General features: G+C 40.9%; 1 long non-coding RNA gene and 1 pseudogene across 1 annotated transcript; one reads left to right on the top strand and one right to left on the bottom strand.

Moving 5' to 3' along the window:
- The window catches only part of LOC110515169, a 72302-nt pseudogene that overhangs the window by 47672 nt on the left and 9167 nt on the right, over positions 1-15463 (bottom strand).
- LOC118948934 lies at positions 7435-7979 on the top strand. Its single transcript, XR_005042227.1, has 2 exons — positions 7435-7676; positions 7806-7979. It is a non-coding gene; the product is annotated as an uncharacterized LOC118948934 (long non-coding RNA).

Here is a 15463-nt window from a genome sequence, read left to right as displayed (position 1 = left end):
GATATTGCCAGATGGAAGAAAATAACAAGGTAGGCCTAAACTGTAATAAGATATATCTTATAGACTGCTTCAGTGCATTTGGAAAGTATTCAGACCCCTTGACTTTTAACACATTTCATTTTTTACATTACAGCCTTATTCTAAAATGGATTACATACAACATTTTCCTCATCAATCTACACACAATATCCTATAATGACAAAGCAAAAACAGTTTTTTAGACATTTTTGCAATTTAAAACGGAAAAAAAACAGAAATACCTTATTTACATAAGTATTCAAACCCTTTGCTATGAGACTCGAAATTGAGCTCCGGTGCGTCCTGTTTCCCTTGATCATCCTTGAGGTATTTCTACAACATGATTGGAGTCCACCTGTGGTAAATTCAATTGATTGGACATGATTTGGAAAGGCACACACCTAAGGTCCCACAGTTGACAGTGCAAAAATCATTATAAGGCAACAAAATAGGGAAAATGCCAAGGGGGGTGAATACTTTCGCAAGCCACTGTAAATGGTTCAGTTCACATAAACAGTCATTATTTTCAGTTTGAGAGATCATCCCGGGCTTTGCCCCGTCTGCTGTAGCTGAGATGTCCCTGGAGGACATAGAACAACAAGACTATGATGTTTCTGACACTGAGAGAGTCAGGTAAGGCCACTTACACTCTGTCCAGTTAGATATTTGTGTGGAGATTAAGAGAGAGAGACTAATAAGAAAGAACTTGTTATGGGGCAGGTCAGGCATCATTCATGGAGTCATTTGTAGGGTCAAGTCCCCAGCCGATCTATTTGAACCCCTCATTATTTGTGGCCATGTATTAACTACTAAGTGAGTCTTTGACATGAAGACAGTGGTTAGATTCTGCCATTGGGACTGCTCTGATGTTGTTTCCATTCTCTCCTGGTTATGACCATAGAGCCTTGTCCCAGTCTCTAGACCTGCCTGTCTGTGTGATGGATGACCACCTGACCTCTGAAGCTGTCAATGAGATGGTAAGTTGACCTTGTCATTTCATATTACAACATTAATCCAATAAAATGTTATAGTGATGCTATCATTGGCAATGTTGACGTACCACAACCATCTCTGTTGTGTTTCAGTTGTTTAAATTTGTCCAACGTTGCCAATGCTCCTCCACTCTAACGGTTCATAAGTTCTTTCAGTATGATATTTGTTGTATATGTTAAGTTTGACTCTGTTGGTGCCATTATTTGAGACTCATAATGTTGATTTCTACCAGAAGCAAAGCAGCACTGTGGAAACCACAGAAGAAGAGAGCCTCAACAGTGCGAAAAATCTTGAGTCTTTTTCACTGATTATCAACTTCCTGCAGAACCTAACTGAGGAGTATGTTCTATTTTCTTTGGTACAGTACTACTATCAAACCTGTAAAGGATTGTATGAAAGCAGATTCATCAACTACATTTCCATTGCGGAAAAAGTTACATCACACCACAATGTTGTCAAAACAATTGCTACAAAGCATGTGTAAAATACTGTTTAATCTGATGACTCTACTGACCGACATTTCTGACAATATTAATACTATTAATATGAATAATTCATATGAATCATTTTCAGGCAATGGAGTAGGATTCGTAATGGCATTTCTGACCCGGTAAGATCTGAAAGCTTATTTAGAATACAATGATCACTGAATGTTTAGCCTTGTTCATAAGCTTTTGAAAGACGCACTATGCAACATTTTAAAACACTTCTTCTGTTTCTGGAATACAGCTGACAAAACAACAGCTTGCCGGCTTGTGTCTGAGGATTGTCCAGTTTTTATCGGACAAGCTGATGCAGATCATCATCCCAGGTCTTTACGAACTACTGGGCATCCAAGATGCTGCCTCCTCTCCATTGTCACAGAGATCTCTCACAGCGTCACTCACCAGTCTGTTAGACGATAAGGTTAACACCAAGCCCCGCGTGAGATTTACTGAGGCTGGTGTACCTAAGAGGCCAGGCAGTCGAAAGTCTTACAATAGCTTTCGCATCCCGACTCCCTACCCTTCCTCCAACTGTATGGATCAGGAAGAGGCAGAAGAGCAGGAATCACAACAACTTAAGTTCAAGGAGATGTACCTGACTAAGGAGATGGGCAGTCTGGGCAGTGGAAGCTACTTCCCAAAACCATTGCCCAAGCCAGCCATGAGGTATGTCTGTAACCATTCTTCAATACTGCCTTTTATTTATGATTGTCCTGAAACCGTATTTGATGTTTATAGCAATTTCACATTTAATCCTAGTAAAAATTCCCTGTTTTAGCAATTTCACATTTAATCCTAGTAAAAATTCCCTGTTTTAGGTCAGTTAGGATCACCACTTTATTTTAAGAATGTGAAATGTCAGAATAATAGAAGAAAGAATAATTTATTTCAGCTTTTATTTCTTTCTTCACATTCCCAGTGGGTCAGAAGTTTACATACACTCAAATAGTATTTGGTAGCATTGCCTTTAAATTGTTTAACTTGGGTCAAATGTTTTGGGTAGCCTTCCACAAGCTTCCCACAATAAGTTGGGAGAATTTTCGCCCATTCCTCCTGACAGAGCTGGTATGACTGAGTCAGGTTTGTAGGCCTCCTTGCTCGCACAAGCTTTTTCAGTTCTGCCCACAAATGTTCTATAGGATTGAGGTCAGGGCTTTGTGATTGCCACTCCAATACCTTGACTTTGTTGTTCTTAAGTCATTTTGCCACAACTTTGGAAGTATGCTTGGGGTCATGTCCATTTGGAAGACCCATTTGGGACCAAGCTTTAACTTCCTGACTGAAGTCTTGAGATGTTGCTTCAATATATCCACATAATTGTCCATCTTCATGATGCTATCTATTTTGTGAAGTGCACTAGACCCTCCTGCAGCAAAGCACCCCCACAACATGATTCTGCTACCCCCGTGCTTCACGGTTGGGATGGTGTTCTTTGGCTTGCAATCCTCACCCACCCACGGCTGTGTGGTCCCATGGTGTTTATACTTGCGTACTATTGTTTGTACAGATGAACGTGGTACCTTCAGCCATTTGGAAATTGCTCCCAAGGATGAACCAATTATTTTTCTGTGGTCTTGGCTGATTTCTTTTGATTTTCTCATGATGTCAAGCGAAGAGGCACTGAGTTTGAAGGTTGGCCTTGAAATACATCCACAGACTCAAATGATGTCAATTAGCCTAACATAAGCTTCTAAAGCCATGACATCCTTTTCTGGAATTTTCCAAGCTGTTTAAAGGCACAGTCAACTTAGTGCATGTAAACTTCTGACCCACTGGAATTGAGATACAGTGAATTATAAGTTAACTAATCTGTCTGTAAACAATTGTTGGAAAAATGACTTGTGTCATGCACAAAGTAGATGTCCTAACCGACTTGCCAAAACTAGAGTTTGTTAACAAGGAATTTGTGGAGTGGTTGAAAAACGACTTTTAATGACTCCAACCTAAGTGTATGTAAACTTCCGACTTCAACTGTACAAGCCAGTTTCAATACAAATTACTTATACAAAAAAAGTACTCTAATTTATCATATTATTTGACTTTAAAACAGAATAATTTAGTCATTTTTTTCCTTCTCCAAACCGGCAGAAGCTTTTCTCTTATCTTTCTGTAATGAAAAGAACTATAGAAGTTGAATAAATTATTATTTTTTATTATTAGATGTGGTTGACACACCTCCACCACACTAAGGTGTTTTCCCAGAGCAAAAGCAACGATTCCCCCACTATTTTCAATGGTGCAGATGTGTTTGACACAGCTCCACCAGGGCAACGTTCCTCACAGCCGTACATATTATCTGTTTGACTGTGATGATTTCTGTTTTTTTTTTCAAGAACCTCTCTGTCTGATGTGCAGAAGAAGACAACCAACTCTGACTCGCTACAAGTCCTCTTAGGTGTCTCAGAGGACACCCTCGTCACCTGTGTGCAGGACAGCCTGCAAGGTTCTCTCTCCAAACTTGCATGCATGTCCAATTCTCCATCTGGAAGTGCAGGCTCTCCGAAGATGACCCCTGCTGTAATGGCAGAAGTGATTAAAGATGTCAAGTCGGCCGTATCAGTAGTCGTTAAGAGTGCCTCCGCTAGCCAAACCTCTCAAGTGACACCGGTAAGGGGAGACTCACAGACCAAGGTGACTGAGAGCATGGTGAGAGAGCTGGCTGCTAAACTTGAAAAAGTTGACCAAGAGAGCAAGAGTCTAACAGGGCAAGTCATGACCATGATCTCTGACACAATGGTGGCTTTTGTTGACGAGAACGAACAGAATTTGCTGAAAGATCTGAAGGACAAGATCACGTTTTTGGCATCGCATGTTGGCTTCATTGACGATCTTGATGCCCTGATAAGGAAATACGAGAGCAGCTACAATATTGGTGAATCTGGTTCCTCCTGCACGCTCACATCTAAGAGCATCCAAAAACTCTCCAGCCGGGAGTTTCAAACATCAGCAATACAAGCAGTGAGTGGAGTTCTTGCCAAAAAAGTCAGTAGTTTGAGCTTTCCTAGTTCAGTCGTTCAGTCTGAGTTAACAGGTGCTGTATCAGGTCAAACATTGTCTGGCATTGTAAAGACAGAGTCAATTCACCCAGTGGGCTCAGCAGCGTCAGTAGTTGTTAAGACTTTCGTGTCAGATATGAAGTCCTTGGCTGAATCTGAAGAGAGTCCCCAACAGAAGAGTGCCTGGTCTGCTGCTGTTCACATTTACAACAGCATCCAAAACAACTTGAAAGATTATTTCGGCAAGCTTCAGAGATTTGCCCTAAAGAGCATTGTCACATCTGATGACAACATCACAACTTGCACCAAAGAAGTCATCTCAGAGCTTCTGGTCTTGTACAAGACTGAAATGTCAAAGGAGGACCCCCTGTACACTGTTGGAGAAAAAGGATCAGACTTCTCTATTGAGAGACAACAATTTGTAGAGGGCGTTCTGGCTCAGCTTGGGGATATCTCCCATTCCAGGGCCTCATCACCAATAGTATATGAGTTCCCCTGTCAAATTGAGGACAGCAGAAGTAAGGCCACAGCTTCTTTGACCAGTCTGTTAGATTGCATGAAAAAACTCTCAAGTGAGGAATTCAAGAGAGACACCACTCAAGCAGTGAGTGAGTTCCTAGTTAAAAAGTCCAACAGTAGCTTAACTAGTGCACAGCCTGCTTATTCTGTAGCATCCAGGTCTTGTTCCGTTCAAAGCCAGAGAACCTTGTCAAAGGATATTTGTGCGGATTCTGCTGCCTTTGGCATCATTGACACATTTGTGGAAGACCTGCAGAGCTCGGCGCAACCTGCAGAAGTAGAGGAGAGAGAACCTGACCTCCAGGAAAATGCACAAAAGCGAAAGAGCAGGATCTGGTCTGCTACTACTAGTTTATATAAAAATATTAAGAAGACATTAAAGGGCTTCACCATTCACCGGCGGAGGTCAGACGTGCAGAGAAGAATGTCTAGCCATACAACCACAGAGGACTGTGGACATCTTGTGACTAAGGAGTACCTTGGTTTGGCAAGCCAGAACTTGACGCAAGCTAGTAAGAGTGTGCCTCACTTGCCCAGTTTGAACCAGGAAGTGACTCTACACATGGGTGTCAGCGAGAGTTCAAAACTTCTCTGGACTGAAACAGACGAGGGTCTAATGAACAATAGTACCAAACAGGTCATTTCAACAATCTTGACCTCATGCGAGGATCCAACATCAAATGCACCTTGCTTCTCCACAGTAGGAAAGAAAATATCTGATATGTCCCTTGAGGTCAACATATTGGTAGGTGGTGTTCTGTCTCAGCTGAAGGACATCTCCTTGTCAAGGTCCCCAACACCATGTGAAGGCATGTTTGAACGTCTCCAAGGTTCTCCTGAGCGAACCTCTCCAGTAAGTCTAGATTGCAGCACGGCTGCTTCCAAAGGCATTGCATCTTCCCACAGTCTTTCAACAAAGAGCCTCCAAAAACTTTCTAGTCATGAGTTCCAAACCAAAGCTGAGAAAGGAGTGAGTGAGGTCCTCTCTAGATCATTTAACATTGTGGAGGAAGGTACAACAGATAAGTACCTCCAGTCTGTATCTACATCTACTGATATTATACAAACCATAGTGAAAGATCTGCAGGAGCTCACCCAGACCACCCAATCATCTGACATGGTATCTGGAACCTCCCTGCTCACCACTGGACAGGTTTCTGAGAAAAGGATCTGGTCTGTTGCTCGTAACATCTACTACAGTCTGCAAAGTAAGATTACGGAGTTTCTCAGAAAAGATCTTCAAATGTCAGACACAACACTTGGTTCAATCCAAATATTTACATATCAAAGCAGTCCTGCTTCACAAAGAGCAAGTCTCTGCCATCTTGAGGTCAACCAGAGCAGTGTTACACCTGGTGGAAACGATGCCTGTGTGGACATTCCGCACAAATTACTACCTAAAACCACTGAGCTCTCAGGATCCATGCTGGAGGATATTGGCACGATCCGTTGTAGGAGTGCTGACAGCCAAAATACAAGAAATACCTCTTCTTCACGCTCCTCCATCTCTCTAACACCTACTTCAAAATCAAAGCAGTCAGAATGGGACTTTACCTTGCCCGGTACTCCCATCCCCACTGAATTATCTGCTCAGAGTGACTTTCCCATTGTAAGAAACATGATCATTAAGGACTTGTTTCACACAGAGAACTTACTTCCCCCATCCTTTGTGGACAAAGTCAGGCAAGCTGCTGGGGTGGTAGTGGACGAAATGGTGGAAAGTGTTGAGAACACACAGGAAGATGGACAGGGTGCTTTTCATCCTGACAACCTCCGATCTGCTGTTAGGAAATTGAGAAAAATAATTTCCACTGGGACCATCCACATGTTCAGTCATGAATTTGTGGATAAAGTGATAGCCCTTCAGGACAGCCACAGCACTCCACAGGTCTTAACATTGGCAGCAGCCAGAAGTGCTTCAGACTCCATTCTTTCAAGGCTGAAATGGGGAAAGGAACAACGTGCCATATCCAGGAAGCTCTCCTCTCAGCTTCTCCAGATATTTGCCGAAGAGACAGTGAAGGGCTTCCTAAAACAGTGGTTAGATGAGTATGAAAATATCAACATTGATGTTTCAGTCCAGAATGAACCAAGCACCTCTACTTGCATGGTCTTTCCTATCCAGCTCAATCAGAGCAAGCCAGAGGATAGTGACACAATGAATCAGCTCACGAAAGTCATGGTCAACAAAATGATGGATGCCTTATCAGTTGGCTCAAGTCATCAAATGATCACCAAAGCCAATGCCAAATGTTCTTTTGAGTCCGGTACCAGCATGGCCACCAGAGACATTGTAGAAGGGATGTTGGATTTGGTAAGGGATAGCACCAGCAGTACTGGAGAGCAGATCCCCATCTTCAAGTCCAAGAAAAGCAAGAAAACCATGTTCAGCAAGATATGCTTTAACATAAAGGTATAAGTACAGATTTTTCATGAATAACACTGCTTTTGAATGTATGAGATATTATTTGTTTATATAATTCAGTATTTTAGCATTGTATTGCCTTTTTCCAGTTGATATACTGTACTTTAAGATATATAACAGTTTGTTTTAATGTGCCTTTTCCCACCAAACAGGGTTCCAAGAAAGTTAGAAAGGACCACTGTCCTCAAAAGTCTCTGGAGTACCAGCCTCAGAACACTTCCCCTACTGTGTACTTTACAGGTAAGCCCTGCTGCTGCTCATTCAAGACTAAGATATTATTACTTTAGCGTTCAACTAATTCATTTGGAAAGACATTGCACTCTGCTCTGAATTGTTACCCATGACATACTGGATGGTCTTTCTTTGCAGAGTCGAGGACAAATTCTCATGGCTCCTTTGCTCCAGAGGGAAATGACTTCGCATATTCCTTCCCACCTGAAGAGAAGAGTCGCAAACCCTCCCTTTTCACCAGAATGTATAGAGCCATCACTAGAAGCTTCTCCAACCCAAGATAATTTTCCTCATTAAATGAGATTGCATTCATTTGTTGTCATATGTTGACTGTTTTGCTAGCACAGACTGTAATATGTTCTGCGATTCATCCACATGCATTGAGGAGTATACCACCTCAGTCACAGGCTACATCAATAAGCGGATCGACAACGTCGTGTCCACAGTGACCGTATGTACATATCCCCGACAGAAGCCATGGATTACAGGCAACATCCACACCGTGCTAAAGGCTAGAGCTGCTTCTTTCAAGGAGCGGGACACTAATCCAGACACTTATATGAAATCCTGCTATGCCCTCAGACTAACCATCAAACAGGCAAAGTGTCACGCCCTGACCGTAGAGATCTTTTTAATTCTCTATTTGGTTAGGTCAGGGTGTGACTAGGGTGGGCAATCTAGGTGATGATAAGCCAGTGATATAGAGACATTAGAAAAGGTTTGTTTTCAGTGGTGCAAAGTACTTAAGTAAAAATGATTTAAACCGTTTTGGGGGTATCTGTACTTTAACTATTTATATTTTTGACAACTTCAGTACATTCATAAAGGACAAAAATGTACTTTTGACTCCATCCACTTTCCCTGATACCCAAAAGTACATTTTGAATGCTTTGTATGACAGGAAAATGGTCCAATTCACACACTTATCAAGAGAACATCCCCTACCCCTGATCTGGCAGACTCAATAAACACAAATGCTTAGTTTATAAATTATATCTAAGTGTTGGAGTGTGCCCCTGGCTATTCTTACATTCAAAAAAAGCAATACAATTGTGTTGTCTGCTTTGCTTAATTTAAAAAAATATTTTTACTTTTGATACTTGAGAATATTTCAAACCAAATACTTCCCAAGTAGTATTTTACTGGGCAACTTTCACATTTACTTGAGTCATACTGTTTACAACTGACTGATTGAGGACTTTTTCCACCACTGTTTGTTTTGGACATTTATTTTTTATCAAATGTATTTGACAGGGACAATCTACTGTATTTCTGTAAATGTGCCAGATTTAGCCAGCTGGCTTTGTGATGTAACAAAGGTAGCTGATGATGTAATGAAAACAGACAGTTAAATATGTGTGTGTAGAACTGTTGCACATTTGCTCTGGAAATGAGGACCAAACCTACTCGTCAAAAGGAGTGAATTGCACCTCCAATTGAAGTCAATAATAAGGTATGGAATCATGCCAATACAGTCATTATTTATATAGCTCTGTAGCTTGCAGTATTTTGAAGGAGATAAGCAAGGGAAAATGATGCTTTGGTTAATATTTCTCACGTGAAAGGAAACATGACCATGCTAACTGAAAAATGGATACATGAATATTGGTCAAATGTACCTACATCTTCTGAAACTGTGTTGGGCCTACTTGATAATTTAAAAAAAAGTCACATAGACGATGTCCATAAATTAGACAACAATACTGAACAGTTGTAGCCCGTTGGTAGTGGTAGGCTTCTGGCTGTGATCTCTGACCACTGTAACAGTGAATAGTGGCAATTTACCCGCGGGGTATAGGCTTGTTTACTAGGCTAACTAGTGCATTGGGGTGGGCTATGTGCAGCATGGGCATACAGGAAACCACTCTAGCCACTTAACTCACCTTGGCCACGAGCTCTATAGTTTACAGCTATTGCATCACCTACAAAGCATCAACTGAATGTTGAATGTCAGGTATTTTAATTGTCTGTATTGTCTACTTGTTAAATGTTTGTAAAGTCTTCATTTGTAATTGTTTGTAATGTCTTATCAATTGGTGTTGGACCACAGGAAGATTAGCTAACGTTATAGCGTTAGCTAATGGGGACTCTAGTAAAGATTCACAAGACTGTTCACAGATTCACATTGATCACAGAATCGGATTGATAATCTTAATTCGAAGTTTGAGTTTTTTACTGGACAACCAACACTTGACAGATGGGCTAATCCATAGAAAGAAAATGTGATCTTGGATCTTGAACTCCCCTAGCTACATTTCGACATAATGTTCAATATTACTAGTCACTCTGTCCTTACGAACAGTAAATCATTGGGTCTGACTCTTTTGATTTAATGCAATTTCATCATCGATAGTGAAACAACCACCACATAATCGTCAACTCCCCCCTACAAAACATGAATTTATTTGTGGTTTATCCTCTAGCTCTTTGTATTAGGTGTGATCCTGACTTGGAATGGCCACGAAGTTACACATTGTTTTAGGTCCAGTTAGTTTGGAAGTTGTGGTAAATGGGGGAGTGTGAGCGCGTGTCATGAGGTGTTGATATGGGGATGGATAGGCTACCACTGCCTTTAATTACTACGCTCTGCCTGCACCTACCTCAACTGGTACTCTGCTGCCTCGCTGTGGTGAGAGCACTAACACACTGAACATGATGGACAAGGATGCTCCATATAGCCATCCATCACTGTCCAGTTGTGATGGATGTAATACAGAATGTAATACAGAATGACAAGATATGGTTTGATATCTCTTCTGAAACTGTGGTGAGGTTATTGAGTTCAGAGTTGTGTAATGGTTGCTTCCATTTCAGTCCTCAAAGATGAAATTGCATAGAATCGAATGAATCACATCCAATGATTTCCCGCTTTGGACATTGTTTTGAAAATGATTCTCCATAGCTGCCATACCTTTGATGTCATAAAGTGTTACAGAATTCCCCTTCCTTATTATAAACTCTGATTAAAACTATGGAGTTCATTGGCCTACAACACATGTGTGTATTTGCCCTTAATTAAAATTATATTGCTAGATAGGCCTAAACTGTAATAAGATGTACTTGAAAGATACTATAAATAGCAGGAGACATACCTGGGTTGTAGACTGGTATTTAGGGCAAGCATTTTAGGATTATACATATGGTTAGTGTCAACTTCTACTTACACGTTAAAGCTCAGCCATGTTGCTACATGTTTACTCATTGACTTCAAGTAGAGCATTGTTTGTGAATCTGAATAAAAGCCTAATAAAAGTGTATTGCCCCCAGCTTGGGCAGCACTGCTACACTGCTTTTTTGGGCTAAAGGTGTTTGTGACACGTGCATGTGTTCCAATGATGTCATAATTGTTTGTAGGTTCTATGTTGCCTATCAACTTGGCTGTCCTTCAGAAAGTAGATAATACTTGTGTTTTCAAACGATTAATAAAAATACTAGCAACAAAACAAACTAAATAGATTTAATCCATTAATATGATATTGCCAGATGGAAGAAAATATCAAGGTAGGCCTAAACTGTAATAAGATATATCTTATAGACTGCTTCAGTGCATTTGGAAAGTATTCAGACCCCTTGACTTTTTACACATTTCATTTTTTACATTACAGCCTTATTCTAAAATGGATTACATACAACATTTTCCTCATCAATCTACACACAATATCCTATAATGACAAAGCAAAAACTGTTTTTTAGACATTTTTGCAATTTAAAATGGAAAAAAACAGAAATACCTTATTTACATAAGTATTCAAACCCTTTGCTATGAGACTCGAAATTGAGCACCGGTGCATCCTGTTTCCCTTGATCATCCTTGAGGTATTTCTACAACATGATTGGAGTCCACCTGTGGTAAATTCAATTGATTGGACATGATTTGGAAAGGCACATACCTAAGGTCCCACAGTTGACAGTGCAAAAATCTATTTTAATTCCAGGTTATAAGGCAACAAAATAGGGAAAATGCCAAGGGGGGTGAATACTTTCGCAAGCCACTGTAAATGGTTCAGTTCACATAAACAGTCATTATTTTCAGTTTGAGAGATCATCCCGGGCTTTGCCCCGTCTGCTGTAGCTGAGATGTCCCTGGAGGACATAGAACAACAAGACTATGATGTTTCTGACACTGAGAGAGTCAGGTAAGGCCACTTACACTCTGTCCAGTTAGATATTTGTGTGGAGATTAAGAGAGACAGACTAATAAGAAAGAACTTGTTATGGGCAGGTCAGGCGTCATTCATTGAGTCATTTGTAGGGTCAAGTCTTTGACATGAAGACAGTGGTTAGATTCTGCCATTGGGACTGCTCTGATGTTTCCATTCTCTCCTGGTTATGACCATAGAGCCTTGTCCCAGTCTCTAGACCTGCCTGTCTGTGTGATGGATGACCACCTGACCTCTGAAGCTGTCAATGAGATGGTAAGTTGACCTTGTCATTTCATATTACAACATTAATCCAATAAAATGTTATAGTGATGCTATCATTGGCAATGTTGACGTACCACAACCATCTCTGTTGTGTTTCAGTTGTTTAAATTTATCCAATGTTGCCAATGCTCCTCCACTCTAACGGTTTATAAGTTCTTTCAGTATGATATTTGTTGTATATGTTAAGTTTGACTCTGTTGGTGCCATTATTTGAGACTCATAATGTTTATTTCTACCAGAAGCAAAGCAGCACTGTGGAAACCACAGAAGAAGAGAGCCTCAACAGTGCGAAAAATCTTGTCTTTTTCACTGATTATCAACTTCCTGCAGAACCTAACTGAGGAGTATGTTCTATTTTCTTTGGTACAGTACTACTATCAAACCTGTAAAGGATTGTATGAAAGCAGATTCATCAACTACATTTCCATTGCAGAAAAAGTTACATCACACCACAATGTTGTCAAAACAATTGCTACAAAGCATGTGTAAAATACTGTTTAATCTGATGACTCTACTGACTGACATTTCTGACAATATTAATACTATTAATATGAATAATTCATATGAATCATTTTCAGGCAATGGAGTAGGATTCGTAATGGCATTTCTGACCCGGTAAGATCTGAAAGCTTATTTAGAATACAATGATCACTGAATGTTTAGCCTTGTTCATAAGCTTTTGAAAGACGCACTATGCAACATTTTAAAACACTTCTTCTGTTTCTGGAATACAGCTGACAAAACAACAGCTTGTCGGCTTGTGTCTGAGGATTGTCCAGTTTTTATCGGACAAGCTGATGCAGATCATCATCCCAGGTCTTTACGAACTACTGGGCATCCAAGATGCTGCCTCCTCTCCATTGTCACAGAGATCTCTCACAGCGTCACTCACCAGTCTGTTAGACGATAAGGTTAACACCAAGTCCCGCGTGAGATTTACTGAGGCTGGTGTACCTAAGAGGCCAGGCAGTCGAAAGTCTTACAATAGCTTTCGCATCCCGACTCCCTACCCTTCCTCCAACTGTATGGATCAGGAAAAGGAAGAAGAGCAGGAATCACAACAACCTAAGTTCAAGGAGATGTACCTGACTAAGGAGATGGGCAGTCTGGGCAGTGGAAGCTACTGCCCAAAACCATTGCCCAAGCCAGCCATGAGGTATGTCTGTAACCATTCTTCAATACTGCCTTTTATTTATGATTGTCCTTAAACAGTATTTGATGTTTATAGCAATTTCACATTTTTTTTAGAGTATAGATATGGCCATATAAAGTTGAATTCGGAGTTTACATACACCTTAGCCAAGTACATTTAAACTCAGTTTTTCACAATTCCTGACATTTAATCCTAGTAAAATGTCCCTGCTTTAGGTCAGTTAAAATCAGCACTTTATTTTAAGAATGTGAAATGTCAGAATAATAGAAGAAGAAAGAATAATTTATTTCAGCTTTTATTTCTTTCTTCACATTCCCAGTGGGTCAGAAGTTTACATACACTCAAATAGTATTTGGTAGCATTGCCTTTAAATTGTTTAACTTGGGTCAAATGTTTTGGGTAGCCTTCCACAAGCTTCCCACAATAAGTTGGGAGAATTTTCGCCCATTCCTCCTGACAGAGCTGGTATGACTGAGTCAGGTTTGTAGGCCTCCTTGCTTGCACAAGCTTTTTCAGTTCTGCCCACAAATGTTCTATAGGATTGAGGTCAGGGCTTTGTGTTGGCCACTCCAATACCTTGACTTTGTTGTTCTTAAGTCATTTTGCCACAACTTTGGAAGTATGCTTGGGGTCATGTCCATTTGGAAGACCCATTTGCGACCAAGCTTTAACTTCCTGACTGAAGTCTTGAGATGTTGCTTCAATATATCCACATAATTTTCCAGCCTCATGATGCTATCTATTTTGTGAAGTGCACTAGACCCTCCTGCAGCAAAGCACCCCCACAGCATGATGCTGCCACCCCCGTGCTTCACGTTTGGGATGGTGTTCTTTAGCTTGCAAGCGTCACCCTTTTTCCTCCAAACATAATGATGGTCATTATGCCCAAACAGTTCTATTTTGGTTTCATCAGACCAGAGGACATTTCTCCAAAAAGTACGATCTTTGTCCCCATGTGCAGTTGCAAACCGTAGTCTGGGTTTTTTATGGCGGCTTCCGGAGCAGTGGCTTCTTCCCTGCTGAGCGGCCTTTCAGGTAATGTCGATATAGGACTCGTTTTACTGTGGATATAGATACTTTTGTACCTGTTTCCTCCAGCATCTTCACACGGTCCATTGCTGGATTGATTTGCACTTTTCGCAACCAAGTACGTTCATCTCTAGGAGACAAAACGCGTCTCCTTCCTGAGTGGTATGACGGCTGCGTGGTCCCATGGTGTTTATACTTGCGTACTATTGTTTGTACAGATGAACGTGGTACCTTCAGCCATTTGGAAATTGCTCCCAAGGATGAACCAATTCTTTTTCTGAGGTCTTGGCGGATTTCTTTTGATTTTCTCATGATGTCAAGTGAAGAGGCACTGAGTTTGAAGGTTGGCCTTGAAATACATCCACAGACCCAAATGATGTCAATTAGCCTAACATAAGCTTCTAAAGCCATGACATCCTTTTCTGGAATTTTCCAAGCTGTTTAAAGGCTTTAAAGGCTTTTCTCATTTATCTTTCTGTAATGAAAAGAACTATAGAAGTTGAATAAATTATTATTTTCTATCATTAGATGTGGTTGACACACCTCCACCAGAGCAACGTTCCTCACAGCATTACATATTATTTGTTTGACTGTGATGATTTCTGTTTTTTTTTTTCAAGAACCTCTCTGTCTGATGTGCAGAAGAAGACAACCAACTCTGACTTGCTACAAGTCCTCTTAGGTGTCTCAGAGGACACCCTCGTCACCTGTGTGCAGGACAGCCTGCAAGGTTCTCTCTCCAAACTTGCATGCATGTCCAATTCTCCATCTGGAAGTGCAGGCTCTATGATGCTAACCCCTGCTGTAATGGCAGAGTTGGCTAAAGATGTCAAGTCGGCCTTATCAGTGGTCGTTAAGAGTGCCTCCGCAAGTCAAACCTCTCTAGTGACACCGGTAAGGGGAGACTCACAGACCAAGATGACTGAGAGCATGGTGAGAGAGCTGGCTGCTAAACTTGAAAAAGTTGACCAGGAGAGCAAGAGTCTAACAGGGCAAGTCATGACCACCATCTCTGACACAATGGTGGCTTTTGTTGACGAGAACGAACAGAATTTGCTGGAAGATCTGAAGGACAAGATCACGTTTTTGGCATCGCATGTTGGCTTCATTGAGGATCTTGATGCCCTGATAAGGAAATACGAGAGCAGCTACAATATTAGTGAATCTGGTTCCTCCTGCACGCTCACATC

The sequence above is a fragment of the Oncorhynchus mykiss genome, unplaced genomic scaffold, assembly GCF_013265735.2.
Source record: "Oncorhynchus mykiss isolate Arlee unplaced genomic scaffold, USDA_OmykA_1.1 un_scaffold_266, whole genome shotgun sequence".
Taxonomy (NCBI): domain Eukaryota; kingdom Metazoa; phylum Chordata; class Actinopteri; order Salmoniformes; family Salmonidae; genus Oncorhynchus; species Oncorhynchus mykiss.
Note: the sequence above shows the minus strand (reverse complement) of the source record. Positions and strands in the feature narration are given on the sequence as shown.